Raw genomic sequence first — 27,915 nt, forward strand, 5'->3', positions numbered from 1 at the left:
TACGCGTGTAATCCCAACACCACCGCATTCCAGCCTGGGCAACAGAGCGAGACTCCATCTCAAAAAAAAGAAAAGTGGAAGTGGTGCAGATTTGTGCGGCTCAGGAGTTGGGTTTGACCATACTGACTTTAGGATGTCTATTGGTCATCCAAGTGGAGGTGTTAAAACTTTAATTGTTGCCGGGAATGTGACCTCATGATTACTGCAAGTGATGAATCCTGAGGAAACCTGGGTTACAATCAACACATGCCCTTGAGGTAGAAAGTTTTGAGGAGATACTTGCAAAAGTAGCTGTTATGACTTGTTATAAGTTGGATGAGTTCGGTAAGTGGCTGGATTTTTAGCACAGGGGAATACCATCTTTCTCTACAACCTAAAATCTTTGTGAAAAGATTTGAATGCTTCCAGGCAAAACTAATTTGGGGCCCATCAATTTCTTTTAATAAAAGTAATGATCTCCTTGTGTGGTTGTCTCTACTGCCTGGTTGTTGTGCTTCTTGAAGTGAGATACTGTGCTCTTTTTATCCCTGTATTTCAAGCAATTGGCAACCTAGTATCTAGAGACAAATAAATACTTTTATAACGAATAAGCAAATAACTTCTTTCTACATAAAAGTCAGCCTAATTATTTTTCTTGAGTAAACTATTTTTAAATATTTAAAGCCATCTATCTCCTACTTAATATCCTTAATTTGTTCCAATAAAAAAAGGAATAAAATAAAAAACCATTAAGCAAAAGTCGTATTATAATGCATATGTGTTGTGGATGAACGTAATATATTTTTATCTCCTGGTAGGATCTATTCCATGAGTCTCTAAATATTATGTGGCTAATAAAATCAATGCTCTACCTTGCTACTCAGTGTTGTCCTCAGACCAGTAGCAACAGCATCACCTGAGAGCTTGCTAGAAATACAGAATCTCAGAGTACAGTGTGCACTTATCGAATCAGAGTCTGCTTTCTAGCAAAATCTCCATGTGATTCATAAGCATATTAAAATATGAGCACTGCTCTAAAGCAGAGGGTGGCAGACTACCACCTGTTTTTGTAAAGTTTTGTTGGAACACAGCCATGTCCGCGTGTTTCGTATTGTTCATGGCTGTTTCGGTGCTACAACAGCAGGGTTGAATACTTTTGACAGAGAATGTGTGGCCTTCAGAGCCTTAACTGTTTATTCTGGCCCTTTAAGAAACAGTTTGCAGACTCAGCTGTCAAGTTCCAGCGTTATTGTTCTTATACTTTCTTGAGGGCCACATAACAGGTGTGAACACTTTGGCCTACATATAAATGTAAATATTTATTTTTAATTAATTTTTTTTTTTTTTTTTTTTGAGACAGAGTCTCACTCTGTTGCCCAGGCTAGAGTACAATGGCATGATCTTGGCTCACTGCAACCTCTGCCCCCCCAGTTCACGTGATTCTTTGGCCTCAGCCTCCTGAGTAGCTGGGACTACAGGAACCCACCACCATGCCCAGCTAATTTTTGTATTTTTAGTAGATATGAGGTTTCACGAAGTTGGCCAGGCTGATCTCGAACTCCTGACCTCAAGTGATCTACCCACCTCCACCTCCCAAAGTGCTGGGATTCCAGGCATGAGCCACCACACCTCGTCTAAATTTTTTTTTTTTTAAATGTGAAACTTTATTCAATGATTTAGAATGTATAAAGTCTTCCAAAGTAGTATTGCAAAAATGAGTAATGTGAATATCATTAATCTTCCAAAATTTAAAAAATAAGTTTATCTTTTTCTGATAATTATTTTTTACTGTAAAAATATGTAAACATTTTATACACATGCTAATAATTGGAACTTTCAAAGGCACAGAAAGGATGAACAAGAAAAACATCAGATTTTAATATATATTTACACAATTACAATACTATATCTGTATTTTGTGTACTGATGACTTACATTGTCTTTCCCCAGGATATGAAAAATTATTTTTGAGCATCATGCTTATTCATTCCCAACCTTCCATCATGTGGCAAGTGTATAGTTTTTTTAATGATTCTCCTATGGTTGTCTATTTAGATTAATAACTATTAAGCATGAAAATTAGTGCTTATTATATATATGGCCAGCAAATGATGTTCTTTGGCCATTTTACTAAAAAGAACACGGAAGAAGCACAAGATGAAAGTCACAATTAGCCCTTTAATCTTGATGTGCCTTTGTATATCTAGGAGAAAAATGATTTCGGAGGCTTATAACTGATTGAACATGATGGAAAAATAAAGATGCAAGTTGTAATAGCCTAAGGAAAAAGTATGTGATCTGTGAAAAATAGAGAAAGCATCACAAACAATGTGACGAGGACAGTTTTGACATGACAAATGAAAAGGCATTAAGCCCTAAATTGGAGATAAAAAGCCAGGCTAGACTATCAACAGGCAATTAAAACACCATCTTCCTGAACCATGTGGCATTTAGGGACAAAAGATGCTGTTTCTTCCTCTTGACAATACAGCATCTCCATGGTTTAGGTACTTGACTCAGATCTGCTCATCTCACTGTGCTGTAACCTTTCTCAGAGGCAGCACCGAGGGGAGGCACCAGGTGCCAAAAGACCGCCTGTGGGTACGCCTTCTAGGGCTCCTCAAACAGTTGCTGTGGGTTGTCAAGCCCGTTACTCTCAGCCAAGACCTAGCAGGTCTATCCCTGAAGAGGGCAGCAGATCTCTGTCCTGGAATAAATTGTCATCCACTATATTCCTTATGTGGATTTACTTCGTTCTGAGACTGAGACCACACTCCCACCCATGCTTTCTGGAATAATCTTTTTGTTCATGCCCTTCTGTTTTGATTTTAACCCTAGCTGACTTACCTGGAATCTGCTCCCTCCTGGCTGCTCAGAACTCAACTCTTAGGTTGCTTTGTCTTTGTGAAATGTGGTGTTCACATGCCTGTCTTCGGAGAATCCAATTCCCTAATGGGAGTGTGGTTTGTGTAGCATTTGGTGACCTAGAATGACTGCAGTCTTAAGCCTTCCTGAGCTAACTGGTAATGAATTGTTCATGATTTGCCAATTGACATCAGGATCAGAATGATTTTTGCAGTCTACTGTGTCACCATTAAATATGTAATATAAGAAAGTCTTCACTCAAAGAAACAAATGTAGAATTTGAGTAAAGAGGTTTTCTTTTCTTTTTCTTTCTTTTTTTTTTTTTTTTTTAAGATAGAGTCTTACTCTGTTGCCCAGGCTGGAATGCAGTGGGGTGATTTCTGCTCACTGCAACCTCCACCTCCCCAGTTCTAGCAATTCTCCTGCCTCCGCCTCCTGAGTAGCTGGGATTACAGGCACCTGCCACCGTGACCTGCTAATTTTTCCATTTTTAGTAGAGACAGGATTTCATCATGTTGGCCAGGCTAATCTCAAACTCCTGATTTCAGGTGATCGACTCACCTTGGGCTCCCAAAGTGCTGAGAGTAAGGAATTTTGTAGTGTTCTCGCCCAGCTCTGTTCAGAAATGCTCCATATTGGGGGTAAGAGGCTTTGATCTTATAGGGATTAGGAAGCATATCAGTAAGATGCTGTAACAAAGCACAACAATCTGAGTGGCTTTATGCAACATAAATGTATTCCCTCACAGATCTGGAAACTAGAAGTCTGAAATCAAGTTGTTGGCAAGAAAATGCTTTCTCTGAAGGTTGTAAGGGAGGAAACTTTCAGCTTCTCACAGCCCCAGGCATCCATTGGCTGGAGGCATCAAAAATTCCATCTCTGCCTCCACGGCCTCCGTGGCATTTTGTCTATTAAAGACCCACCCTACTCCAGTACAATCTCATCTTAACTAATTACATTTGAAAGAACACTATTTCCAAATAAGGTCACTTACTAAGTTACCAGGGATAAGGACTCCACATATTTTGGGGGAACACAATTCAAATCACAAAAGCAAAATAAAGGAGGTAAAACCAATGCTTTGTTGGCAGACTGAATACACAGGAGTATTCTTGACTTCTAGAATACAAGATTCATTCCATTTACCTTGAGACACTTATTTCTCATTCTATTTTTCTTCGTGTATAGAGAAATATTTCATGTTATTTTTATTGCTACCATTAAAAATACTACGCTACAAAAAATTGCAAGTGGCCATAATGAATGGCAACTAACATTTGGTCTGGTGTTAGGGAGATGTTAGGGTGAAGATTTTAGCAAATTGAAGTATGCATAGGTATTTAATGGTCTACTTGCTACTTATCTCCTGCAGATTTCTGCTAAAAATAAACATGAGCCCAGTGGATGCCCCCTCCTGTAAATGCATTACATAATCCTACTCTGACGAAATCAGAGTCTGGCTCTGTTGCTCAGGCTGGAGTGCAGTGGCATGATCTTGTCTCACTGGAACCTCCATCTCTGGGGTTCAAGCAATTGTACTGCCTCAGCCTCCCGAGTAGCTGGGATTACAGGCACCTGTCACCATGCCTGGCTAATTTTTGTATTTTTAAGTAGAGACGGGTTTTACCATATTGGCCAGGCTTGTCTCAAACTCCTGACCTCAGTCTCCCAAAGTGCTGCAATTACAGGCACGAGCCATGGTGCCCAGCTCCATACAGAAGCTTTCAGAAGCAGTGCATGGCTCTCTATGCTCTCCTTTCCTTCCTTTCAAATCATGGAAACATTTTAGAAGAGAACTTCGGATGGTTTTCTTTAGTGATTTGATAATAAGCAGAGGCCTTTTCAGCAGACGATGGACAAATAGCATAAGAAATACATTTTAAAAAAAGTTGAGAGTTTTTTGGTCATTTGTGCCTCAAAAGAGCCCACCTAGACTACTACAAACCATATATGTGGAATTTGTGTAAAATCTCCTAATTTTCAGACATTGCAATCAATTAAACATTTAAAAAAATGATATTTTTAAAATTGAAGTAACACATACTGGCTAAAAATGAGTATAGAAAATTTATAATCAAATGGAGAAATGTCTTAACCATTCCCTCCCATTCCTGAATCTTCCTCCGTATTATGGATCATTTTCAACAAGTTTATTTTACTGCATCCTGCCAGGGTTGCCCCTGGGATCGTCCTGGATTAAGCCTCTCTGACCTATGTGCCATTTCCGTCTGTGTCAGGTCTCCCCATTTGCTGTGTGGCAGTACAGCTGCCACTAGCTTCTAAACAGTGTGTGGAAGGTAAAATTTTTGTCCTTGCATGTTTGAAAATTTCTGCTTTAACACTTATTTAATAGTTTTGCTGGGTAAAGAACTTGAGTGTGAAAAATAATTTTCACTCAGAATTTTGAAGGCATTTCTCCCTTGGAGTTTAGCACCCAATATTATCATTAGAACTCCAAAAACGATTCTGCTTACTTATCCTTTGAGTAGTTTTAGCTTCTCATCTCTAAAGGCTCTTTATTCTGGATGTTCTGAAAGTTCATGATGAAATGTCTGGGATGTGGAACTTTTTCATTGTATTGGGCACTTGGGGCCTTCATTTAAAGAGTCTTGAAAAGAAAAATTTTCTATATACCTTGAGAGTAATTTCTCTCCCTCCCTCCCTCCTTCTCTTTCATTTTAACCTCTGGAATGTCTATTGGTTGTATGTGGAGTCTTCTTGACCGAGTTTCTGATTTTATTTCTCACCTGATCCCTATCTCTCTATATTTTCGTTCTGCTTTCTGGGAGATTTCTTGGTTTTATTTTCCATCTCTTCTATAGATTTAAAAATAACTTCTAACATTTTAAACTTCTGATCTCATCTTTGATCTCTGAATTTCTATTTTTACAGCAATTTCTCTTCTGTTTCTTTAAAGTTTTCTTCTGTTCCTTTTCTTGAAATTGTTTTAGAGTTTTAAATGTCCTTTATATGCATTTTTGGGGGGTTTTGGTCTCTTGCATGTTGAAGGATTTATCAAATAACCAGGTGCTTCTTGGCTGTCTAATAATACACAGAGGGAGGCACCAAAGGGCTGTTTGCATGCTCTGTGTGCAAGAGTGGGTTTGCTGTGGGGTTATTGGGCTGTAACTGTTTTCTTTGGAGTGCTCAAATATCAATACAATTTTTTCTGTGTGATAGTTTCAGTTTTTCAGAAAAGATAGCCTAGCCGTATGAGTCTGGGTTTTGGTGCTCTAGGGACTGGAGCAGAAGAGGGCATTGGGCCTCTCAGTAGTTCTGTATGTAGATTTCCAATTAGTTCTCCTGCCTCAGTCCTCTACTGTATGAGATGTCCCTGAGTCTGGAATGGCTCAGGTTCAGTCCCTCAAAAGAGTAAACATCTGGTCTTCTTGGAGGTGAGCATAAGGGGAGTTGCCTAACAACACAGACTGGGAACAGGGACTTGAGAGTCCAACTGTCCCTTGAAAAGGCTTTTATACCTATCCTGGTATTTGGACCGCCAGTATACTCTGAAATCTGTTACTTCTGAGTTCTAACACTTTAGCTCCAAAGGGTAGATTACACGGCTCCTTGTTATTATTGCCCTCTGAAGGTATTTAAATGTCACCTTTTTCTTTGCTAAATTAGTCACCACTTCTTAATTCAGTGTCTTCCAAAATTTTGTTTGCATCTCTTGCACTCTGCCACTCTCTTCCCACTCTCTTCATCATTGAGAGTGCATACTAGTTTTATTACTTCACTATTTAGTGACATTTCAGGAGAGAAAATAAACATGTGTTTGATCTGCCATGTTTAACCCTAATTGAATTAAAAATGAAACAGCCACTAACTGGGCCTCTTTGTCTCGTGAGCTGCTAGTTTGTGATATCAGGTCTAAATTAATCTTTTGTTTTGACTAAAGCTTATCTCTGATAAACATGATTCTAGGCAAGTAACACAAATTGGAGTCCAGAGCTTTTGATATTCTTGAAATATTTATTTATATGGGTTGTTTGCCTATTTTCTCCACTAATTTCATTTTATTTTCTTACACAAATACACCAACCAGGTAAAGAACCTTCAATCATGACATCACTGTCTTTGGCATCCAGAAACAAATCAACAATGTATTAGCATCACTTGTGTGTGTGGCATAATTGGGACCAATTGGATCCCACAGCAACGGCTGTTTTCATGTTGCAAATCTCTGTACACACAAGTGATTAAAAGGCTTAGCTAATATTCTTCTTGTTTCTGGCTTGGAGGAAGTTCACAGTAATGGAATCTGACCAGCTTAATGAATTACACTCTGACTAGGTGGCTGCTTTTTGTCTTAGACTCCAAAGGCAGACTTACAGCTCTGTTTACTGTTAAACAGATGCTTTGCCTCACCACTTGTCTTTCAGTTGCAGAAGATAACTGTTTCATTGCAAAATTAAATTGGTATGACTGTCTAATTAACTGTATCTAGACAAATTATTTCCCCATCTTCTCCTTTTGTTCCATAATCCTATTCAAAACCAGATCCCAGGAGGAGAAACAGCATGTCCTCATCAGCTTAGCAAACCTCTTATGAGGCAGTGCTTCTTGCATTCCAGGCTTTGCTGCATTAACAAAGAGGCAAGGATGTGAATGGTGACTGTTCAGTGGCCGAGGGAGTCAAATCTGCTCTCAGGTCCCAACATGTGAGGTCCCAGGGATCCCATGTCATCAGGATTCTGTCTAAGGAGGGGTCCTTGAATACACTATGTTGTAGAGTATGAACAATCCCAGTTTGCCTGAGACTGAGAGGTTTCTCAGGACCCAGTGCTAGAAGTAGGAAAGTCTTGAGCAACTGGGAAGTTAGTCACTCTGGTGATCAGAGGACAAGGGACCATGTGAAACCCCATAGAATTAAGGCTTACCTGAGCTACAAACCTAAGTGGGGAAGTGCTGGTTATAACTACAGAGATTGGCGTAGGGATGCTGAAGACCAATCTGGCCATTGCCTAATGTGCCATCCAATCTGGTCAACCCTGGATTATTGGCTAACTCCAGCAGTTCTCTATGATGAAAGAGCTCTGTATCCCAACAACTCTTGCTCATTCTAGCTTCCCACATTGCTCTCTGTTTACAGAATGTGCTCGATGGCTATGATTATCTTTCAAAGAAAGAGCTGTAGCATCAACATCAGGAGGAGGAGCAAAAAGTTAAAGCAACCTATTATAAATTCTCACCCATATGTTTTGATAGATTTGGGCACTCTGAGAACCGTGCACTTACTGAGAAAGAAAGTACAAGTCTGTGACCATACCATCCTGGATGTGCCTGATCTTGTCTGATCTCAGAAGCTAAGCAGGGTTGATCCTAGTTAGGATTTGCATGGGGAAAAAGCAGCAAAGAAAAAAGTGGCATGGCTCTCCCACTCCTGTCTTCTTCCTTTTCACCAATCCCATCTGCCTCTTCTACCTGTTGTCCAAAGCAAGAAATTGTCAGTCTGTGTCTTTCCCTCAGGATGGATGTGGCTCCCCACCATGTCAGCTAATTGACCACCTCGAACTCCTTGTTTTCAACAGCTTGTTCTGGCCAAGGGGAAGTCCTAGAGATCAGGTTGGGACTCAAAGCACCCTCTCAGCATGTACTCCTACCTGAGGCCAGGTCTGTACATCATGTACCCTCAGCTCAGCTTCTGTCCATCAGAGCAGGGTATCACTTCTGACCAATGGTTTTGCTCTCTTCAGTCTCTCCTAAGACCCACTCAGAGATGAGGACTTTATTATTGCTTCAATTACCCTATCTTAGGGGACACATCTAAGAATTAAAATATTCTTATGACCAGGTTATGTTAACCACTCCAAAATACTCTCTGATTTACTGTAACAATCCAAACATAACAACCCAAATATAATGAACATGAGTTTCATTCCTTCTTATTCTAATGAGTAATAATTACAGAACTTCAATGAGTCATCTGTATAGAGAGAAACCATACCCTAATCTTGTATGAGCAGTTGAGTGATTTACCTAAGATCACACACCTAGTAAGAGGAGAGCTGTGCTTCTGCTTTGGGCTAACCCAAAGCTCGTGGTCTTTCACCCACAACACGCTGAGTGGTGCTAGCCCTCCTTTTTGTCTTTTTACATGGCCCCAGTCCATGTTATATAAGGAGAGTAGGGTCCTTCTCAGACAGAGGTACAAGAGAAAGGAGGAAGCGAGCAAAAGGAAGATGGTAACTGTCTCTTCTGCTGCTGTTGATCCCTCAAGGCAATCAGTAAATGTTGCTGTTTCTCTTTTTCTGATATCTGAGTCTTTTTCGGTGTTTTATTCAAAGTCAAGCTTTCTGGCTTGATATGAATCCTGTCTAGACCATAAATATTCGTCTCCCCTAATTTCTTCATATTTTCCTAATGCTTTCTCTTGCCCGTGTTGTGGTTCGCAGGTTTGTAGTTTCTTCTGTGTTGGGCTAACAGTTCGCACAGGGAGGTTTGGCTTTCCCTAGAATCCCTTAAAAACTCTCTGGTCCTCTCCCTTGTTTGCATGCAAATCAACTAGCATTTTAGTTTTTTTTTAAACCTCACCTAGCTGTAAATTCTATCCAGACTCCCATTCAGGAGCACCCTCTTTCTACCCAGGATCCTAACAATGTATTTTGTTTGGATCACCGGGCCCTCCCCTTTTCCCTGGGTCCCTGGAATTTAAAAGTTCATATTTTAAAATTTTATCTAATTTGTGCAGTTCTCATTCTATTTTCTCTTTTCCAGTGTGTGGTTATTCCCTAATATATGTTAATTCATAAGCTTATAACTTGGGTGTTATTTTATTATTTGAATTCATATGCCTGCCAATTTAGAATTTATCTTCCGTCATTCTGAGGTCTTTGCACATTATTCCAGTTTATTGTAATCTACAAATTTCATCAAATATGCTATATGTTCCTTTTCCATTGTTAATGTTCAGTGTTTTGGTGTCTTTGAGAGGTTCAATGCCAGGAAAATCCCAGGGGAAGACAAAATGCATGTGCCCAGTAGGACTTGTTGAAAATGATTTCAGATGAGTAACGTGGTTTTTTTTTTTTTTTTTTTTTTCACATGGAGTCTTGCTCTGTCACCCAGGCTTAAGTGCAGTGGCACAATCTCTGCTCACTGCAACCTCTGCCTCCGGTGTTCAAGTGATTCTCCTGCCTCAGACTCTTGAGTAGCTGGGATTACAGGCGCCCACCACCATGCCCAGATAATTTTGTATTTTTAGTAGATGTTGTACAGGCTGCTCTAAAACTCCTGAGCTCGTGATCTGCCCACCTCAGCCTCCCAAAGTGCTGCGATTACAGGTGTGAGCTACCATGCCTGGCCTGTAACATTGTTTTAAAAAGAGTTGTCACTTTCTTTTTTGGTATAACTCCCATTGCCCTGTCCTGAAGGCAACACATCAAGACTTAATTATTTTTATGATCCTTCATCAATTCATGGTATCTATATAATAAGTGTCAAAGCCCCTGACTTCAAGGGGCAACTTCTCCAATACATTTGGAAAATAAATTATTTATCATATGTTCGTCTGTGAGTTGTTTACTTGGCAACTAATTCTCTGAACTGCAAGTTCCTCAGCTCCTCTGCAGTGGACACAACTCTCCTTGCTGTTTGTTACTGATTGGAATTCTGGGACCATGTCCTGATCAATGCAATACTGCCACCTCCTTAGCTCTCAAACCTAATAGGTTGTAAACTCCATGAGGAAAGAGCTAAGCACTTACTTCTGATAACCCAATTCCAGGCACTCAGCACACTATAATAGATTTATTTAAAAATGTGTTTGGATGAACAAATATAATTGCATGCTGTTTGTCAGTCACAGTGATACTGGGCACTGGAGATCCAATGGTTATAAAGAAGTTTCTCCATTCCTATAGTCTACAGTTTGTAGAAAAGGGAAAGTTTTAAATAGATAACTGGAATAATACATGATACATGATATGCCAGGTTGTTGAGGCTGAAAGGAATTGGCTAAGGGAAAATGCTGATAAGAGTGGAAGTAAAGATCAAAGGACTCTAGCTGGGTAGGGAAAGATATGAAGACAGAGTGTGGTGACAAGAGGGGTCTATGACCTAGAGGAAGTATTGAGTGCAAGAACTGGAAAAATTGGTATGGTGGTTAGAAAGTGAAGTGTTTGGCTCTTTATTTAAAAGGTACAGAAGGTCCAGGTAAAATCTAAGTTCATGAATGTGATATAGGAAAGGATGGCCTGGAGGAGAAAATCACTATTCAGGAATAGGTAACAAAAAACTGAGATGTCAAATGTTGGGGTAGCTCATCAGTGTGGTACTGTGTCATTTGAAATAATCAGTCTACATGAAAACTTCAACCAAATATTTCAAACTCTTCTTCCTCTAGGACACAGATTCCCTTCTTTGAGTTGAGCTGTTGTTTTGGGAGCACCGCATACAGCTCTGTAATGCCCCTGTGCCAATACTTACCACATTGAATGGCTGTTGCTTTTTTACATGTTGGTGAATACTTTGAGAGTAAGGACTACATTGTGCCTCCGGCTCTAGAAGAGGGGATGATACCTAGAAATACTTAATAAATATTTCTGAAGGAATGCATGAATGAATGAATTCAGCGATTGCAAGTAGGGTTTGTTTCAGGTGCAGCTTGATGAAGGAACTCAACATCAACAGGAACTTTTTTTCATTTCTGATCTCTGCTTTCCTTGGCCATATTCTTGGACATTTCTCTTTTTGTGCTACAGAAATGGAAGCAGACCTCATATTTCTCCTTAGTTGGGTGTGTGTACCCCACAGCATACAAAATATGATCCCAAGCATCTGAGCTGAGAGTGAGAAAAGCATGGTTACCCAGGGGAAATCAAGGTATAGCTATCAAAAAGTGAATGGATCCTGGGTGGCAGTAACAACAGATAGCTACCATAAAAGGCAACAGTTACTTTTCTTGTGAGACCAAGAGGTACCAACAACAACTTCAAGAAGTGCAAGGATTGCATCTTGGTTATTCTTTAGGACTTGGAGTCATCACCTGGATGTTTTTGAGTAAAGGAAACCTGCCTTTGTTCCTGACGAGCTGCTCACTTTGACTTCCCAGAAACTCAGGGTAGCTGAACTGCAGGTTTGGAGGTTTCTGGCAGTGGGTCACACTCCTCACTTTTCCAGGAGCCCTTACAGCCATGAGGGAAAGGGCACTGTGGCTGCCATAAGCAGTCTCTTAATTGGGTGTCCACTCAAAGTGCGCTGATAGAAACTCGACAACGACTTCCAGTTGAAGTTACACTTGCAACGCTCCCAGTAAATAGCCTTGTTGCTCGAAGCAACTCTTAGAGGAGAAAGAAGGATAAAGGCATAAGGAGTTGGGGGTGGTGGTGTGTGACTTGTGAAATTGAGAATCACTAAAAGCTGTAGGTGAAGGGGAAGGTCCACAGTGCATTTCAAGATGACAGAAATAAAAGGCAACTCCATTGGTCAATGTTACATTTTGGAAGTCGGAGGCTAAATTGGCTCATGGTATTTAGCTGTGCATAGTGATTATTAACAATAATACACGTAATTCTTAACAAAATATTAGAAGCCTCAATAGCAGAAAAATAAAATCTATTTTAGAAAAACTTAAATCTTGAGAAGGGGAAAAAAATAAAGTGATAGACAAATTTTTACACAGAACAGACATGAACACATTATCTTAATCTCCCTGAGGCTTTTGGCCATTTTAATTCTTTTCCAACTTACAAATTACCTTAACATTTCTAAGGGACACGGATGTCTTAAATTGATAAGTAGAATGTCAAGCGTCACTTCCAGTAACAGGAAAAGAAGCCACCGTCTTTAATTTTTACATCTAATTGACTTCAGTTCAGGTGTAGTCAAATGTATATTATTTCTTAATTTGACACCTTCCATTTAAGAGGTCTTATTTTATGTGTCAGAGTCACAGGTGTGAAATTAGTCACTGGGAAGGCTAACTGTTCCAGATTCTTTTGACCTTATGGCTGGAGGGAATTTAATTGTAACCTCATAAAAAGAAAGGAATTCTGGCCACTAGGGAAGATGATTACCTGGTCATTGACAATGTGAACTTGAATGGCTACATTAGCTCTTTAATTATAATGAATCAAGAAGAAACGTTCAAGGTTGGAAAGGAGGCACCTGGTAGGGGATAATGACAGGTAGTTATGCAAATAGTATCAACACTTACAGAATGAAGAGGCTGGAGCTTCTTTGAGCCAGTTTGGAGATTTCAGCCAAGAGAAGTGCAAAACTCACAAAAGGTTCAGTGTCAGTCATTAAAACTACTGTCAGGTGGCACACTTCTATTCAGTAAACTGCAAACTGGGATTTTTCTTGGCTAGGAAAGTGGCTCTGTTGTCTTGTCTCCCTGGAATTCTTCATGCTAATTTTTTTCCTTCTTTTTTTCTTTTTTAGTCTGTGTCTTTCTATATTGTCCAGGCTAGGCTTGAGCTTCTGAGCTCACGTGATCCTCCTGCCTCTGCATCCCAAGTAGCTGAGATCACAGGCGTGCGCTCTTCATGCTAATTTAGTATTAGTTCCCTTAAATGTGAATGGAGGGAGAAAGGAAAATAAAATAGCTGAAATCAATAGAGTATATCAAAAGCTCCCAGTTTTCTTCATATAAGTTCTCACAATTTAAAAAAATTTTTTTGTTCTGTTTTTGTTTTTTAGTCTTAGCTCTGGCTTTAAATTCTGTCATCTCAAAGCACCCAGGGCTGTTCTTAACGCACAGAACATAGTCATTAAGACTAGATAAATAATGATTGAAGGAATGGATAATTATGGGAACATGAATGTTATAAAGGAGAAATAAAAGCAACTCAAAATGGAATTAAAGGAAACAGCTTCAGTATTAGATCTCAATTTACACACCTTCTATAACACTAAAAATAGATGTATTTCTTAGAATTCTTTAAAGAAAGTCTGTTCAGAACACTTGTGAGATAATCATTTTTAGTCAGAGATGACTTAATTAAGGTAAGGATATATAAACAGCTTTTACCACCCGCAGGCAAAGTACTGTTGTTTGTCAGAATAATGAAACTGGTTTCTGTTTATAGAAAACCAGACGGTCCTCATTGGAGTTCCTTCTTCTAAACAATGAAAAAAAATGCCCCCGTGAAAAATACATTTTCTTAGGATGTAGAATCATTACCTTGGGTGGTATGTTTAGGGAGAGAACCATTATTCCTCACTGCTAATGCTTCCTTCCATGTGGCTAGAACTTCTGTTAGAATCATTTCCCTCTGCCTCTCTTGTTACTTCTCTCTGGGGAAAGAGGTTTTATTTAATATGAAAATTTGGGAGAAGACACTGAGCCTCACCCTCTTCTCCACTGCCATCCTGCCCATAAGCACACACTAGTGGTTCCTCAAGGCCAGTCTTCTCAAAATGTGTTCTTGGGCCAACAGTACCAGCACCTGGAGACGTGAAAATTTGTTACATAAATGCCAAAGATGGCCTCTGTATATTGGGCCTCTTTACTCCCTCACAGGAGGCTGGGAGCAGTGAGCTCAAAAGCCCAGCAGTGCCAAACACAATGTTTACACACCCAGTTGTTTTAAACATAGCCCAGGTAAGTAGGGTCTTAGCCATTTAAAGCCTTTTTGTTTTGCATACCCTGTGAAACTGCACCTGACATCTGCTAGCCATTGATAGGAGAAATCTTGCATCTATACCAAGACTCCTAGGTCTGCTGCCCGTGGGAGCTCATTGACCCAGAGACTTTGCTGGGCTACTGAGGGCACCAATTAGTAATTGTAGTTCTCCCCTCTGATTCCCTCTCTCTGGGCAGTTCCCTTGTCCTCTTTCTCTTCGGAATGGTCTCATGCTCTGAGAAACTCCCCCAGGAGCAGACTTCTCAGCGCCACCCAAATCAAGCTTGCTGTATGTTACTGCCCTCTCACGGTCACATCATTTTCATCAGCCCCCAAACCCCTGGAACTTGCTCCAGAATACCACATTTTCTGATTTTGCCTCAGATCTATCGAATCAGAAACTCTTGGGTTGGGCCCAGTAATCTGTATTTTAGTAAGCCTAGCAGATGATTCTGTTGCCTGTGGGAGTCTGAGAAAAACTGCTTCAAGTTTTATAGGGGAAGGCCCCAGTGGAGAGGCCTACAGCTCTCCAGTATATTTGCTGTGACCTGGCATGTAAGTTTCTGTATTACTTATCCGGTGCTGTGTAACAAATTGCCTCCAAAACTTGTTGGCTTAAAACCATAAACATTTAGTATCTCATTTTTTGTGGGTTGAGAATTTAGAAGTTTAGAGAAGTGGTTCTGCTCAGGCTTTCTCATGTGGGTGTAATCAAGGGGGTTGGGGCTTCAGTCATCTGGGGGAAGATCTGTTTCCAAGGTGGCTCAGTCACATGGCTGCTGGCAGGAGGCCTCAGTTCCTTACCGTAAGAGTGCCTCCACAGGGCTGCTTGGGTAACCTCATGACCTGGCAGCTGACTTCTCCCAGAGAGAGAGATTCATGAGAGAGCAAGACAAGTCATAATGTCTTTTGTGACCTAGCCTCAGAAGTCACATTTGTCATTTTCACAGGATCCTATTAGTCCTATGAGTCAGCTGTATACAGCATGGAACAGGGCTACACAAGCACATGAATAGCAGGTGGCAGGGATCATTGGGCCCTCCCTGGAAATCAGGAATGAAACATTGGCAGCCTGAGTCTCCCAAACATGTCTCAATCATCAGAGGTGGTAGTTTACTTCTGTTTATGCCCATGCCTCATTTGATAGGGGGAAAAGCAATGTTTTTTACTAACCATCTCAAAACACAACATAAAAATTATAAATCATGGTGGCCTGTCTTTTTTGAATAAACTTGATAACTATTAAGTTATATAGAATCTTTAAGATATATCTTTAATCTTTTATATATATCTTTATATCTCCATATATCTTTAATCTTTATATATATGGATAAACTATAAATCTTTTTGAATAAACTATATATCTTTACTGGGATGTCCCATAGCACCTCAAGGACAAAAACTCCTGATCTACCCTACTGTGTTAGTCTACTTTGAATTGCTATAAAGGGATATCTGAGGCTGGGCAATTTATAAAGAGAAGAGGGTTATTTGGCTCACAATTCTGTAGGCTGCACAAGAAGCATGGTAGTAGCATTTGCTCAGTTTCTAGTGAGGCCTCAGGAAGCTCACAATCAAAATGGAAAGTGCAGGATGAGCAGCCTGTCACATGGTGAGAGGGAACAAGACAGGAAAGAGGAGGTGCCAGGCTCCTTTAAACAACCAGCTCTCATGTGAATTAACAGCGAAAGCTCACTCATGACTGGGAGGAGGGCACCAAGCCATTCATGAGGGGTCCAGTTCCATAACCCAAACACCTCCCACTAGGCCTATCTCTAACAGTGGAGATCACATTTCAACATGAGATTGGGAGGAGATGAATATCCAAACCATACTACCTGGTAAACCTATTTTTTCTTTATTTCTTTTTAAAGTAAAGAGCACCACTATCCACCCAGCTGCCCAAGTCAGAAGCCTGGAAACCTGACTCCTTTGCCCCAAGTCCTGTTACTCACCGAGCCCAGCTTATTTGATCTCCTGAATGGCTCTCAGATTGGACCACTTCTCTTCTTCACCAAAGCAGTCCCTCAACAAGAGTGTTGCAATGATCTCCAGCTGGTCTCCCTGCCTTGCATGTGAAAAAGTGTAGAGGCAGGACAGAGTGGAGGCAAGGAGGCCAGCTGGAGATGTCATGTCAATCCAGTTGGAAAAGTCATGGAGAGGGCTAGACCAGTCTGAGAGCGATTCAGGAGATAAAATGAACAGGACTCCCTGATTTACTCTAAAGTGATATCTTCTTTCATTTCTTTTATGGTTCTCCTTTGCCCTCAAAGTCCCAATTCTGAGAAGGCTATGCAAGACCTTCATTGCCTGGTTTGACTTACATCTCCAGCTTTCTTTTGGACGCTATCCTGAGCTAGTCAGAACTTGTTAAATCCATCATTGCCTATTTCCACTCAACACCAAACCCTTTTTATATACTTTCTCCTCCACCTGAAATGCCCTTTGCCCCACCCTGTTCACTCAAGGAGCTTTTATTTGTTCTTCAGGTCTTGGTTTAGATGTTCCTTTTTTTGGAAGTGTGACCTTTTGGGACTTTCAACTTTGGAGTAGAAGCCTTTCTATGATCTCCCTCAGCATGGGGTAGTTAACTAATCATAGCATTTACCAGTATTGAAATGTCAATTTACTTGACTCTCTCTACCAAACTGTACAGTGCTCGAGGCAGGGACCATGTCTTATGGACCTTTTTATGCCAAGTCCCTGCCATATGTTTGGCACTTGATATCATTTGTTGAGTGAATGAATGCTTTTATACTTATTATTTAATGTCTTTTGCTTATCTCAGTGGAGGGTTGTCTTGTTGGTTGTCGTCTCATTATTTGGTTTATGTTTTTTCCTTCCGCCTTCCCACCCCCATACCTCCTTTCCTCTTTCTACTTCATTTCTTTTCTTCATACATTCCCAAACATTTGTAGAGCTCCTGGGGTATCCCAGCGAGTGCTTTTGTAACTTCTACCACTTCACACCTTCTGTACTGGATTTCTCTACTTGCTGTTTTTAATTTTTACTATGAAAGGGGATAATTTTTAAGATTCTTCTAACCTATATCTGACCTTGTAATGAAGATAGTGGACAATGCTTGAGATGCTCGAAATACTACGCTAAATGCTCAGGAATGCGGTCACTGGACCCATGGCAATGCACAAGTCTAACTTTATTTTCTTAAACACACAAAAATACTTGGGTGAGCATGTTTACTTGGGTTCCTTCTAGAGGAAGATATTTATGAAGCAAAGGACACCCAGGTTATCTGCAGTACTTCACAGTGTGTGGGTGGATGTTAATGTGGCTGTCTCCAATCAAATCACAGGGGACTTATCTGATAGTGGTGTGCTGGTAAATTGGCTCTCTGAAAAAAAAAAAAAGCCCTGATGTGTAGCATTTGCCAGTTTTCATGGTATAAATACTCCCCTCCTGGCTGATTTCAGGCTACTAATATGACATCACTGAATATGGAGTTGGGAAGTGATAGGGAGAATCGGCTCATCATTGCTGCATCGGGGCATGGGTTTCCAGGAAGAAAGTGCTGGACAACTATTGTGAAGTTGTCTATTGTTTTGTCTCCTTTTCTGAAACTTGTCCTAACCCTAGCACAGTTGTCACACAGATTATTCTGACGGGAACAATCAGAATGATGGTAATAATCAGCTCAACTGAGCTGAGCAAAGTACTTTCTAGAAAACTTAAATTGGAATTGGTTTGGCCGGTTTCATGAACAGAGAAGATATAAATTGGAATTAGTACTGAGACCATTTCCTTCAAATGGGCTTAGAATAGAATAAACCCACCTGCAGCAAGAAAGAAGCAGCAACAGGAGATGGAGAGAAGGGAATGTCCGGGTTTGTACAGCTCTCAAGCAGTGCTTCTGTCTATGGAGCTGTGAGACTCCCTTAGCCTCTGGGCTTAAGCTCCATGTTATTTGAAAATCAAGATCTTAATAGTACAAAGAATCTGGCCGAAAAACAACAATCAACAATACCTTTCTTTTCCAATTTATCTCCCAACCACCTATCCAGAAATTAACCTCTGAAATATTAAATCCTTGATTATAGGTTTAAGAGAAAAAATGGTTCTTATAGATAAGAAAAGCTCTTTCACAACAGCAACTTCTAATAGGCCAGTGTTTTTCAAAGCATCTTTCCTGGACCTTTAGGGTCCAAGACACCTTAGAACTCTGTGATGTCTTGGGGACTAGAAAAACAAGTACAGTGGGCAGAGGTCCAGGCTCCAATTGTAACATCACCTAAAGCAGCTCTGGGCTTATGTACTTTAGAAAGATGTTCTATTTGCAATTGTATTCATAGAGTTTTCCCTGCTGAAGCCTTAAGTAAAATTGGGAAAGGGTTGGCCCGCCTTCTTTGTCCTTAGTGCTCCCTTTCTGCTGCTGCTCTCCTCCTAGGCACCTGGCCTCACCCTCTCTTAGAATCTTCCTGCCACTGCCTCCTGCAGAAGCAGCTCTCAGGAAAAGGCAGGTAACTTACAGTATATGAGGATAAAACTGATAAGTCTAAAGGTGTTAACTTTCTATCTGCATCTCAGTGGAGGACAACGTAAAGCCCAGGGAAGAAGCCATAGTCATAAAATTTCGACCGTAGTCCAAGAGGTGGATGTGGAAATGAGATGTGGATAAAATGGAAATATTTTCCTGCAACTTCGGAATTTTCCACGTAGACAATGAACTCCTTGGGGGCAGTCATGAGGTTCATTTCAGAGTCAAGGGCATGAATCTTTTTCCTTACTCAAGAACTAGATATGAGATAGAGTGATTTTAGTTTTTAACTTTGGTTTCACTTAAAGTACTTGCATTCCTAGTATTAGCATTTTATTTTTTAAGTTTTGTTTTTCAATAGTAAATATAAATGAATGTGCTGAGCTGGGGTATGTCCAATTACTTTTTTGAAAAACAAAACTAGTCCTTAATGATATTTAGCCAGTACTTTTCTTGGCTCAAGATTTTGGATTGTTTAATAGATCTCACACTTCTCTAAGTGGGGGATGGCACACCTAAGTCACAGCACTAGGGAGATAATAAACAGGAAGATGGACATGTGAATTTGGAAAAAAAATCCAAAACTCAAAACAATACCTGTGGACACCTCTGAGCATACTCATTGATAGAAATTTGTAAAGCATGATGCCTCAATGTGGAGGGCAGAATAAGGTGTAGAATACACTTTGGTTGAGGAGTTCTAACATGCCTGAGGCTTCAGATGGAATAAAACACATTCCTCAGAAACCTCCAGGAGAGGAGGAAGTGTGGCATTTTCCACACATGTCTAAAATATGGAAATTACCTGGATTCCCATAGGTTTTCTTTAGAGACTGTAACCACATGTAATAGGATTTTATAATGAGCACATTCCCTTTGAATGTGTTCACTGTAACCCCTAGATTATATTATGTATAACCTAATTAACAGGATATTGAATAGATTTTCAGTTAGTACACTAAAGGCAATTACAAGTTAAATACTCGACAGTTTTAGGGAAAAATAGAAAAGGCGATTTCGTTACTACATGAATATATAACATAAAATAACATGCACTCTTTGTGTCTTGTCTTTTGTTTTTCGTTTGCCGTTGAATCATTTGGCTCTGACATTTTGCTATGAATCTTGTTTGCTGGTAATTGTTTTCACTCAATTGGGCCATTTATATATGAATTCCATTTTAATAAAATTTTACCCTGATAAAACTCTCTTGTTTGCCTATCTTAAATTTATAGGCTAAATTTTGTTCAATTAATAATCGTTTTATTTTTTCACATTTTTTAAAGGCTTTCTTATAGATTTTTTTTTCTTTTTGAGACTGAGTCTGCTCTCTTGTCCAGGCTGGATTGCAGTGGTGCCATCTCGGTTCCCTGCAAGCTCCACCTCCCAGGTTCACGCCATTCTCCTGCCTCAGCCTCCCGAGTAGCTGGGACTACAGGTGCCCGCCACCATGCCTGGCTAATTTTTTGTATTTTTAGTAGAGACGAGGTTTCACTGTGTTAGCCAGGATGGTCTCCATCTCCTGACCTCGTGATCTGCCCACCTCGGCCTGCAGAAGAGCTGAGATTACCCGCGTGAGCCACCGTGCCCGGCCATAGATTTTCTTTTATAGTTTTTTTAGTGTCATGTTATTTTGGTGGTGTGATTTGATATTTTTTTATGAAGTTTTTTTTTCTTTTCAATGATAGGATTTTCCATCATTCTGTTTATATCATTTCCTGTTTCCCTGCCACTGAGTGCAATTTTATCATACCTATATGACTAAATGTTTTAGAATTTGATGCTACCTCTCATAAGATTTTGGAAGACTACAAGAGCAAAGATTGCCTAACAAAATGTTTGTCATGGTCAGGGCTTTCTTTTTTAATAAGGTCAATGAACACGTCAATTAAGCATCTGCTACTCTTCTTCCCCATGCCAATGGGATGGAAATAGCCACCAAGATGAGCCAGAATGGGAACTTTTCTGAATAAATACTAAGTGCTACTGGAATAGAAAACCCATATGCCATTTCCTTTACTCTTTATAATAACCTCCAATGTGAAGTAGCAACAGCCTCAGTTTACTCATGAGTGGTTTTATATGTGTATCAAGAGCACACAAATTTCCTGGTTCTGGGCATTTTCTTGCGTGTTTCTCTATACATCTTAAAAGCTGTCACAGCCGGGCACGATGGCTCATGCCTATAATCCCAGCACTTTGGGAGGCTGAGGCAGGTGGAACATCTGAGGTCGGGAGTTCGAGACCAGCCTTACCAACATGGAGAAACCCCATCTCTACTAAAAATACAAAATTAGCCGGGCGTGGTGGCGTATGCCTGTAATCCCAGCTACTCAGGAGGGCTGAGGCAGGAGAATAGCTTGAACCTGGGAGGCAGATGTTGTGGTGAGCTGAGATCGCGCCATTGCACTCCAGCCTGGGCAACAAGAGCGAAACTCCATCTCAAAAAAATAAAAATAAAAATAAAAATAAAAATAAATAAAACTGTCATAGGTGTAAGCTTTAGGCAGGCTCACAGTACCTCTGACAGCCTGATGTTCTGGCTGCTGCACTATTTCTCAAATGATTTCTAAATATTGGTGGCACCTTTGATTTGTTCCTTTCTTTTTGTGAAGGGGGACTCGAATAAGTTGAATTAAAAGGAATTTGTCATAAATGGCTGCTATTTGTTAATATTTCCCCAACTGATTTTGCCCAGTAGTAGAGATGTCTAGGACTGAATATTTAGGATCTACTGGCTTTGATTTGTTTATAGGTGGATCAATTGTTTATTCATGTAACAAATATTTTATAGAGAACTGACTGTGTGAAGTTATTTGTTATTTCTAACTGTTGTCATCCAAAGAGAATGGATCCCAACTGGAAAGACTAAGAGATAGGCACATTTCTGTAAAAAGAAAGAAGATATAAGGAGATGAGGTTACGGTTGAGGGTAGTAAGATGAAGATCGGGGGGTGCATGGGAGGAAATGGTCTAGATTTGTTGGCTAGAGGTTGCCAGGGACTTTTGGAGGAAGATATATACGTTTAATTTTCATGGAAACATCCAGGCTAGGTATTATTAGTCGTTTTTTATAGTTGAGGAAATTGAGGCTGCTCAGGGGACACAGTGACATCTCTATAAAACCCTGTGCCATTGTGGTAGGGTGTCTGGGGGTGGGGCACAAAGGTAAATATGGGATAGAGATGTCTTCTTCTGAGCCACAATATGACATGTTCCAGGAGTATTTATATGTTTTGTGTCACATACAGCATAAACCGTCTTTTATGTCACCACAAACTCAATAATGAAATATTGTGAATGAGAAAAGCTATTCTGTGGGGGTGTATGAATATAATTCTTGTGAATAAATTGAGTTTGGACATTTTGGATTATACCAAAGGTCCTTAGTCTTGCATGAGGGTGGTACTGGAAGAGAAATGAAGCTTTTAGAAGTAAAATGTTGCCAGAGCTTGAACTCACATCTGCTGAGGTAGAGGCTGCTATTTGTAATGCCCGTGTTTAGTTCAGAATATGTTAATAGAGGTTACCCACAGGTTTTCCCAGAAGTATCCCAATTATGGGCTGGGCACTGTGGCTCACGCCTATAATCCAGCACTTTGGGAGGCTGATGCAGGCGGATCACCTGAGATCAGGAGTTTCAGATCAGCCCCACAAACATGGTTGAAATCCTGTCTCTACTAAAAATACAAAAATTAGCTGGGCGTGGTGGTGCATATCTGTAGTCCCAGCTACTCAGGAGGCTGAGGCAGGAGAATCGCTTGAACCCGGGAGACAGAGGTTGCAGTGAGTCAAGATCGTGCCATTGCACTCCAGCCTGTGCGACAAGAGCAAGAAGCTCTCAAAAAGAAGAAAAAAAGTATCCCAATCACTCTGGGAGCTCCAAAGACACAGTGGCCACACAGGAGGTCCCAGGACAAACAGGAGCAATTGTGGAAGGAATAGACTGCTATCCTTAATTAAAAACAAAACAAAACATCGACCAACCAGTTAATGTTCATTTGTGTTATTCATGAGAAATTCAACAGTATTTTGTAGGTGCTTTCTTTTCATGTTGAGATGTCCTACCTATCAAATAACCAATCTGCAAAGATTCATTGAACAGGAAAGAGATGACTGTAGAGTTTTGATAGTTGCGTGCAACACTGAGGCACCTTAAAAAAAAAAAAATTGAAATATGTTGTGAAATCTCATTTCCCAAGCCACACACATAGCTGCTTGTTCCTCAAGTCTAGTTTAAAAAACCCCATTTATGTGGAATAATTGGCTTCTTTTTATTCACGGTAAGAATTATCTCACCAGCACCATTGGCATCCCTTGACTGCTTGTTAGAAATGGAGGATCTCAGGCCCCACCCAAACCTTCTGAATTAGAATCTGCAGTTTAACAAGGTCCACAGGTGATTCATATGTACATTACAGTTTGAGAAGCACTGCTCTAGGGCAATTTTAGGCTCTGAGGTAGATGAAAAAATACCAGGAATATCTTCGCCCTGCCCGAGCTTGCGTATAATGGCAATTAGTTGAAAGCACATGAATTAGCCATTAACAAAAGGCAGAGCTCCGTGCCAAGCCAGTGGTACCCACAGAAAAGGCTGTAAGTGTTGGAAGAAAGAGCAATCACATCCAATTAGGTCTACCAGGGAAGATTTCAAGCCAGCTGCTGCCTTCTGGTATTTCAAATTCTTTTAACTTCCAGTGCGTGCCATAGACCCCTGTAGCCCTAGGGGGCAGTGTGGTATAGTAAAAGGCAGTTTGTGTCACTTTTCCAGTGTTACTCTGTGGTAGCCCTGGGATCTTGGGAAATCACTCAATCCCCACTGAACCTCAGTTTCCTGAGGAATAAAATAAAATACTCTTTCCTTATAGGATTGTTGTAAAGATTCAGTGGTAAATGCATGTAATGTCTAGCACACATCAGGTCCTCAATTTCTCCTTTTCCCATCTTCCCTTTTGTCTAGTCCATAGTTAACCTAATTGGTAGTTACAATGAAGAAAGCTATACTATTTATTGATGTCCAAGCATGTTCACATGGTAAAGGAAATACATCTGAAAGAAGCTGTCAACGGTGGCTGGCTTGATAGATAGCTAAGTTTCCTAGTGGGTAGCACTTGCGGAAGTAGTCTAACCAAGTGCTCATGGTGGTCTATAGGAATTCAGAAGATGGCTTCAACCTTTTGCTTATTTTCTTACCTTTCAAGGTAGTGTTAAGCCCAGAGCATGGTTGTGTTGCAGTGGTGAGAACCTCCATAGGCCTAGATCTAAAGCAGTGGTTCTCAAGCTTTGGTTGTATGTTGGAATTTCCTGGGAATTTATAAAAACTCCTGGTACCTCGAATTGGTTCCAGACCACAGAATAGACTTTCAGGGGTTGGAAAGTTGTTTAAGAAAGCACACCAGGAGATTTTAATGTGTTGTCAAGGTTGAAAACCATTATAACCTGTGCTTTACAGGCTTAGTACCACTATAAACCATTCATTACAGGCTGAGTACTTAAGTGTAAGCAAGTGACAGGCTTCTGCCCCAGTGATGTGGCTTGCCTGTCAAACACATACGGTTCTTGTGGCTTCTGAGAATTTTAAGTTTAATCTGTTTAGAGTGTGACAGTTGAAAAAGAAAATCAATTTCAGCATTATGTATCCCAATGTTACATTTTTTTTTTTTCCAGCTTTAAGTGGGATCCTTGGGTCCTTGCTGGTTTCATCCTATATTTTTTTATAACATTTGGAATACTTGGTGCTATCAAGTTTATTTGCTTAGAAATTTGCATTTCTAGTTTCTCTTTATCTCTTTATGATAGAGACATCACTTATCCTCGATCTTTGGGGATAGACTGATTTGTTTTCTCAATATTTGTATGTTTTCTAAATTTTTATGAATCTTCCTTGGGTATTTTCAAAAAAAAGTAATCAGTAAAGACACTTAAGATCCATTAAGAGCAACTTGGGGAGGTTAAAACACACAGTTTGGTGTCAGTGTGACTCCGAGCTCCTTCTATAACTTAAAGTCTGGGAAGCAATAATTATATTTGATTCATGTACAGTGACTGGAGATAGAGACTCACTTCCTCCCAGGACTGAAGTGAGGATTAAACCAGTAATTCTCACAAGTGTTACAAACAGTGCCTGGTGCTTAGCAAGCACTCAGTAAGCATTTGTGTATTTTATTATTCCAGGAGCAGGGTCAGAATGTAGCCAATGTATTTGGAAATGGGGTCATACAGTAGCTGGCTATAATAGCAAAAGGCTTTAAATCTTTATAAAAATTTGAGAATGTTAAAGAATAAAATAGTGTGCGTCACAATTTATTATCAATAATTGAAAGAGTTTGTGGCAATTCTGACACCTCCTGGTGGTTCCACGTGTTTTCTCTGGTGGAAGGTAATGCATGGACGCGGCTTGGGCAGTGCTGTCAGTATTATGATTAGCCAAGAGATTTTTATTTTTATTTTTTAATTTCTGTATAACTTACAAAGACAACAGAGAAATCCACTGAAATAACTAAAGCATCTTTAGAGAATGAGAACTATATATATTTTGACATATTACTATTTTATAAGGTTATCTCCACATCTAATTCATCAACATATCATATTCTACCTTCAAAACAGACTTTAAATCTGTTGACTTTGTTGCTGCCAACACTGCTCAATCCTAGTTCTACCCTCTGCTTCTGTTCCAATCTAGGACTAGTAGTAATTAACTCCCTGTTTCTACAATGTACTAAATAACAGTCCAAGTGGTCTTCTAAAGCACAAATTGAATCCTGTGGCTTCCAGGATTAAACCCTTTCCAGTTCTTTGGAGTGCTTAATTGCCACCTGCTGTGTGGAAGAGGACACCTGTGACAACTCCATCTTCCTTCTAGTACCCTAGCAGTAAATGGTGTTCAGTGCACATTTTTACACAGTATGCTAAAATGATAATAAGAATTCTTTAATTGTGTTGGGGGTTTTAACAGAGGGTATATATTTTTCTATATAATTCTATTTTTTATTTTGATTTTATTGTTCATGTTAAGATCTGAGCCAGTTTTAATAAATATAGATGATACACATGAAAGGTACAAAGCAAATAGTATGTGTTTTCAGATTGTCCGTGTTTTAATTTTAGTTTTAGAGAAATAGAGCATACACACAGAATATTTAATATTATTTATACAGTTTAAAAATAACAAAACAAAATGCAATAATAGAGCAAAATAACACTTTTTGAATGCCCTTGTAAATACCTCCATAATCTCATCCCTTTCTTCTCCCCTTTACAAGGTAACCGCAATTCAGAATTTTGTAGTATTGGCTTTTTTTTTTCTCTTCTGGTTTTTGGATGAATATACTTTTTTCCTTTTTCTTTATTTAAAAATTTTAAAATTGTATACAATTATATACAATGCAATTGTAAATATACACATCATGTACAACATGATGCTTTGAAAGATGTATATGTTGTAGAATAGCTAGATCAAACTAACATAGTGCCTTTCACTATTTTTTGGGGATGAGAACACTTAAAATCTTAGTGACTTTTAAAAATACAAAGCATTATCATTATAGTTACCAGGCTGTACAACAGTTCTCTTGAACTTATTCCTCCTATCTAACTGAAATTTTGTATCCTTTGAGCAACATCTTCCCAACCTCTCCTTCCCTCCACTTCTGCCCCTGGTAACCACCATTTTACTCCCTGCTTCTGTGAGTTCAACTTTTTTAGATTCCACTATTGAGAACATGCAATATTTGTTCTTCTGCATCTGGCTTATTTTGCTTAACAGGATGTCCTCCAAATTTATTTATGTTGTTGCAAATGACAGAATTTCCTTCTTTTTAAAGACTGAGTAGTATTCGATTGTGTACATATACAACATATTCTCTTTATCCATTCATCCACTGATGGACACTTAGATTGCTCTTGTATCTTGGCTATTGCAAATAATGCTGCAGTGAACACTGGGGTGCAGATATCTCTTTGACATATTTTATATCCTTTGGATGTATACCCAGAAGTGAAATTACTGGATTAAATGGGTAGTTCTATTTTCAGTTTTTGGAGCAACCTTGATACTGTTTTTCATAATGGCTGTACTAATTGACATACCTACAGTGTACCATGGTCCTTTTTCTCCACATCCTTATCAACACTTGTTATCTTTTTTCTGTATGTGTTTTTTTAGAATAATCATCCTAGCAGATTTGAAGTGATACTTCATTGTGATTTTAATTTATATTTTGCTGATAGAGTGATATTGAGCATTTTTTCATATACCTGTTGGCCATTTGTATATCTTCTTTTGAGAAATGTGTATTCTGGTTTTTTTTTTACCCATTTAAAAAACTGTTTCCTTGTATTGTTTGAATTCTTCATATCTGTTTGATATGAACCCTTTATCAGATGTATGGTTTGCAAAAATTTTCTCCCATTCCATAGGTGTTCTCTTCACTCTGTTGGTTGTTTCTTTGCCTGTGCAGAGCTTTTTAGTTTGATGTAATCCCATTTGTCTATTTTTGTTTTTGTTGCCTGTGCTTTTGGAGTCATATCCAAAAAACCAATATTATGAATCATTACCCTTATGACTCATAATCGTTTTACAGTTTCAGGTCTCACATTTAATCTTTAATCCATTTTGAGTTGATATTTGTATATGTTGTAAGATAAGGGTTCCATTTCATTCTCTTGCATATGGACTTCTAGTTTTCTCAACTCCATTTGTTAAGACTATCCTTTCATCAGCCAGATGCGGTGGCTCACCCTTGTAATCCCAACACTTTGGAAGGCTGAGGCGAGCGGATCGCCTAAAGTCGAGAGTTTGAGACCAGCCAAACCAACATGGAGAAATCCCATCTCTACTAAAAATACAAAAAAATTAGCTGGGCGTGATGGTACATGCCTGTAATCCTAGCTACTTGGGAGGCTGAGGCAGGAGAATCACTTGAACCTGGGAGGCAGAGGTTGCGGTGGGCTGAGATCGCGCCATTGCACTCCAGCCTGGGCAACAAGAATGAAACTCCACCTCAA

The 27,915-nt window shown here is 39.6% G+C and overlaps 1 pseudogene; it reads right to left on the bottom strand.

Moving 5' to 3' along the window:
- Positions 1-11,973: 11,973 nt before the first annotated feature.
- LOC103214517 (eukaryotic initiation factor 4A-I-like) overlaps positions 11,974-27,915 on the bottom strand; it is a 47,201-nt pseudogene continuing 31,259 nt past the window's right edge.

The sequence above is a fragment of the Chlorocebus sabaeus genome, chromosome 3, assembly GCF_047675955.1.
Source record: "Chlorocebus sabaeus isolate Y175 chromosome 3, mChlSab1.0.hap1, whole genome shotgun sequence".
Classification (NCBI taxonomy): Eukaryota; Metazoa; Chordata; class Mammalia; order Primates; family Cercopithecidae; genus Chlorocebus; species Chlorocebus sabaeus.